At 47.2% G+C, this 5,086-nt stretch overlaps 1 long non-coding RNA gene across 1 annotated transcript; it reads right to left on the reverse strand.

Annotated features, from left to right (window-relative positions):
• Positions 1-498: 498 nt before the first annotated feature.
• LOC111929621 (uncharacterized) lies at positions 499-2,266 on the reverse strand. Its single transcript, XR_002864781.2, has 2 exons — positions 2,182-2,266; positions 499-654 (listed from the first exon to the last, which is right to left on the reverse strand). It is a non-coding gene; the product is annotated as an uncharacterized LOC111929621 (long non-coding RNA).
• Positions 2,267-5,086: the final 2,820 nt, after the last annotated feature.

Below are 5,086 nucleotides of genomic sequence, written 5' to 3' on the forward strand. Positions count from 1 at the left end.
CGTGCTGCCTCCTTCCCGTCCCATGGGGTGGCTGCATGGGGCGAGCACAGGCTCTCATTGCTCCTCGTGCCAGGAAGGGGAGCAGGGTGGACCATGGAGCAGGGAAGGGGCAGGGAGAGGCATGGGACTCTTTGGGGTCCTAACGCTGTGAAGCAGCAGCAGGAGCTCCATGTAGCCTCCTGCAGTGAGCCAAAGGGGCCCTGTTGCTGGAGCTCCATCCAAGCACCAGCAGGGCTGCACAACTGTGAGGACTGACCCCCAGTTTGTCTGGCCACACTGAGCTCACAAAGCATCACCCAGCTAGGCAGCTTTGGGACTGGGGCTTGTACAGTCCCAAACACAAGGTACCCTCATCGTACAGATTCCCCCATCCCTGTTGTTCCTGCCTGCTGTTTGTCCCACTTCTCTCCGTACTCCAGCTAATTTCATTGGACTGAAAATAATAAAGCAATCTGTAAGGTTTTGCTCCTACAAGGACATGTCTTTGCCATTCCAAAATAATAGCAAAACATATTTATGAGCCCCTGTGCTGCCTTTGCCCTCTCTGCTGATCACTGTTCCCGGCTGCCTTCATGTTCTTTCCCGTCTGCACAGCCCATTCCTCAGGACAGAAAATACACCTTATTTTTTCATCCCACAGCACCTTTTGGAGCACTGGAAGAAAAAAAAAAAAAGCACTCCCTTAGCATGAGAATTGCTCAGGCAGAGAGAACTGACTTCTGTCCCCAGTGCTTACAGTGGCCACAATTGAATACTTCAGGGTAAAAAGACCAGGAAATGCTATAATGGACAATTAGGGGCTAAGCCACACAGAGATTACTGTTTTCCTCCTTCCAAGGTGTTTTTTAGTTGCCACTTGTCCTTGACCAGGAAGGTTCACAAATTACGTGTTGTCTTTAAAATCCTGGGCTTACATCTTCCATGTACCATTGGTAACTGCTAGAGGCTAGTTATGCACTGTAGTGTGAGGTATTCCCATAACATACCCCTTTTTGTTTTATTCTTCAGGAGAAATAGAAATGTAATGCATTTATGTAATTTTTAATGCACTTTGGATTTTACTTTTTTTTTTCCCCCAATGCTATTGCCTAGATGGTGCTAAATCCTCTCCTGAAAGATGCAAACACATATGTTCCCCATGATGAGTGCAGGCCGACAGATGTTACAGGAATGTGTAAGGAAGGCTGTCACTCGGGCCAACTAGAGCAGGGAAATTGCACATAAACTCCTTGTGGGTATGGTCCCATCCCATGTAAAGGGGGTCTGTACGTTAAGCAAAACCGACAATATTCTGATAGCACCAATAGGCCTTAATTGCTCTGGTCTCACCTGGGAGCACTCAGGAGCTTCATTTAAGCTCAGCCTAGGCCACTCATCACCATTCTGAGCTGTGCTGTAGTTCTGCCTCTTTCTAGCAAGGCCTCATTTCCTGACCTCAGACCTATGCTGCAGCAGTGTCTTCAGCCCCAGCTCTTGCTGCTCCTGATGGGACTCCCTGGATGAACCGTGGGCCTGGTTCATTGCTTTGCCATGGTGGGCCCTGTAAGCAGCACTCAGCTTTGCCTCTGAGCACCTGCTCCAGTTCTGCAGGACCATGCCTTGATCAGTAAGGGCACTGTCTGGGCTGGGATCATTCTTGGCTATGATCTCATGCCAGAATTTCATTGTCCCTTTTACCTTGTCCTGGCTTAGCTTCCTCAGCATCCTCTTCATGATGATGTTTCTTTTTTTTTTTTTTAGAAGTCCAAGTAATGGTGTCTCTTTTCTCACTTTATAGGGATTCAGAGATTTCTAGTAGACTAAGGATGGCTGGTTTTCTTTTTGAAAAGCATGTCTGACTTGTACTCAGTCTTCATTCCTTTTTGATCTTCCAGTTTGGTTTGTTCCCTGTAGCCTGGAGATGCTGATGGGCAGAAGCCACTTACAGTCTAGACTGTTGTGGGCATTGGTCAATGGTATAATCCTTTGCACTCTAGCAGTAAACACAGACATTCTCCCTGACTGCTCAGATGCTGCCTTCAGTTAACTGTAGAGCCTTTTAATGTAAGAACACCTATCTGGAAGAAATTAATCTTATCTTTCAACAACACTGTCTGAATTTCTAACCTATCGAGTACTTTTTTTAACCCACAGTTTAATAAATAATTGACTCCTCCAAAGCACCAGGTAGTCTTAACTTACCCCAGCTCCCTTTGCATTTGATTTAGTTGTCTCTGTTCTGATATACTGGAAATGAGCAAGAGAGATGTCCTTTGCAGTCAGGAAAGTGTCATGCATGCCTGTTGCAAGATAGAAATAGTAATTGTTATTAGACCTCACTATATATGAAGCAAAAGGAAACGTGCTGCCATTGTTTTTCTCAAAAATTCTTGAATTTGGCCCTCAGGGCTTTATTTATCGCTTGGAAATATTCACATGCCTGTTGGGATTTCATCAGAACATTTGCAAATTGCCCAAGTTTTCTGAATTCTTGCAGAGGAGGCTCTTCTGTCTTAGGCATAAGCTGTTCTGTTCAGTGCCTCATGTTTGCCCTCTAAACAGGGGAGAGAAATGCTCAGTTCAAGTGTCCCATGCAAGTGTCAGAGAGCTGCATTTGTGCTGTGTGGGGAAGTGTGGTGGGATGCAGCAGGGCGGGGGGGGGCTCACCACACAGGCTGTTCTCACCTGCCACTTGCTCTTGTTTGGGTCAGACATGCTCCTCAGTCTGCATGCACCTCTGCACTCTGCTGCACTATCTGAATTACCACCAATGAGGTATGCAGGGAAAGTGAGCTTGTGCCAGCTCTCCCTGCATACACATGTGCACACCTTATCAGAAACCCTGCCAGCTCCTGGAAATCTGAGTGGTTTTGTACCTCTGAACTTAAATGTGTGCTTCCCACTCTATGGGCAGCTGCTGCCAAATGCCCAGCTCATGTTTTGTTTTATGAATCCCTTGCTTCGATGAGGCTTTATTATTATTATTCTTTGAGCTAAAATGGATCCATGACCTTGTGGGACAAGGACATTGGCCTGGCTGGCAGTGTACATGCTTTCTTGTGCTTGCGCTCTCCCTCCCCTCCACAATTACTCTTCATGCAGCACAGAAAATAAAGCATTCCAGCAAAATATGACTGCCCCTCTCTCAATGGGAGGTCACCAAGGCTTGGACTAGCACAAGAAAAAGAAAGCCCAGGGAAAGAGCTGCTGGTTTTTGATTTACGTGCTGGCTGGGCAAAAGGAGAGACTGCTGAGTGAAAGGAAGGACTACAGGACCTGCTAATTGAGTAATCACAGCTCAGAGCTGCAGAGAAGGTGTCAGGAGCAGGAAAGAGAGACTTTCTCTCTTGACTAGCAGGAGCCCTTAATTTCTTTTCTTGCCATGGGTTTGAGAGCAACAGGACAGATCTATGGATCTGGTTTGTGACACTGCATAGTACAATTGCTGTGCCTCTGCCATAGCCAAGTCTGTCCCTGCATTTGCCTCTTTTCCTCATGTTTATCTTCAAGCCTTCCTCATACCTGGAAGATTTTAAGCACTAGTTGTATATCTGAATAAACAAACACTTTTCTTGGCTCTGTGTCCAGCCCTTGGTGCAAAGAGTTGGGAAGTTGAACAGCTTGCCTTCTCCCTGTGCTGGGCATGGGATGCTCATCATGAGTATGCCCTTACATGTACTCCATCATCCTTTCTGTTCACATCTGGACACTGGGGTTTTGAGGCTGAATTCAGCAAGAGCCAAAGTCACTCCTTCTTTCTGCAGCTGAGTGCAAGATGCTGCAATTGCCAGGGTTGTGCAAGGGGGATATGACATCTCCTGGTATGGCTGGGCTCAGACAGGGACCTGCTCCCTGCAGAGGCTCATGCCTCTGTCCACACTGAGCTGGCAGCCACCGAAATCCCTGCTTGAATGCAAATTTCAGGCACATGTTCTACATTGCCACTGAGATGATAGTTTCCCAGCACTGACAATAATCCTTTCCTCACATGTTGGATCATATGCCTAATCCCAGGACAATGCTGGAACTCAGCTGCAACTGGAGAGGCAGGGTGTGGGCAAGACCTGAGCCCATGCCCTTGCCTTTGTCAATTTTTCTGAACTTTGCAAGTCTGGCATAATCACTCCCCTAAATCTGAATACTACTCCTCCAGCTCTTCCATGGATGAGCAGATGTTATTGTGATAAGCCTGTGTTTTTCTCCTACTCAGGAGGGAGGGTATTACTGCACTAGCCAGAGCAATCAAGACATTTGTTTCTGGCTGTGAGGGATGCTCAGAGAGGGAGGACAAGCAGAGTCCTTCCAGCATCACTAGAGGTCTCTCTTTATCTGTATGTGCTTGTCTGCAGGCCAATGGGAGAAAAATACACTTGCTCAGAATAATTTCTTTATCTGCTTCTTGACTTGTCACAGCGCCATAGAGCATGCAAGCCCTGGAAGTCATAGGGCTGAGTTCTCCTTGGCTCAGTTTCTCTGGAGAGTGTCTGTTTGGGATTAGACTTCTGCTGATCTGCTCTCTGAAGCCCTCATCTTCTCCCAGCACCTCTCTCAGCACTTCAGGGCTCTTCAGCTGAGTGGCATCGATAGCCCTTTACCCTTGGTCGGCCCACACAGGCTCAAGAAGTGATTTGCCAGAAGCATGGTCTGAGCTTTATAGGATCTAGTGAAGAGCTGCTCCTCTCCTGACTCCTCACCCTCTGGACAGGCTGTCAGCAGTGTCTCAGCTTGCCCTTCTGTTCCCATGCCTCTGCAACTTCTGTGTACTTGATGGGTGCTGCAAAGTCCTCCAGCATCCCAGGAAAAAGCATCAGCAGCAAAATATTGGTGTTGTTTGGACTTGACAACAGTGGAAGGAGGGAAGCTGTGTGACTGGTGCTAAGATTTTTGGATCATTGATTGTCTGCTTTCCCATGTCTCACTTCATTGTAACATTGGTGAACCACATCCACAAACAAAATTTTGCTTTGCAAGCTACCTGGAGCACAAGGCCTTCTCAAGGAGATAGAGCATCCACTTTTATGAGGAACACTTAGGTCTGAACACTGTGGCTTGTTTTCCATGAACCATTCGGTGGCAGGCAGTGAGCCACAGCATGGCAACTTCAGAC

This window comes from Cyanistes caeruleus, chromosome 6, assembly GCF_971803275.1.
Source record: "Cyanistes caeruleus chromosome 6, bCyaCae1.hap1.1, whole genome shotgun sequence".
NCBI lineage: Eukaryota > Metazoa > Chordata > Aves > Passeriformes > Paridae > Cyanistes > Cyanistes caeruleus.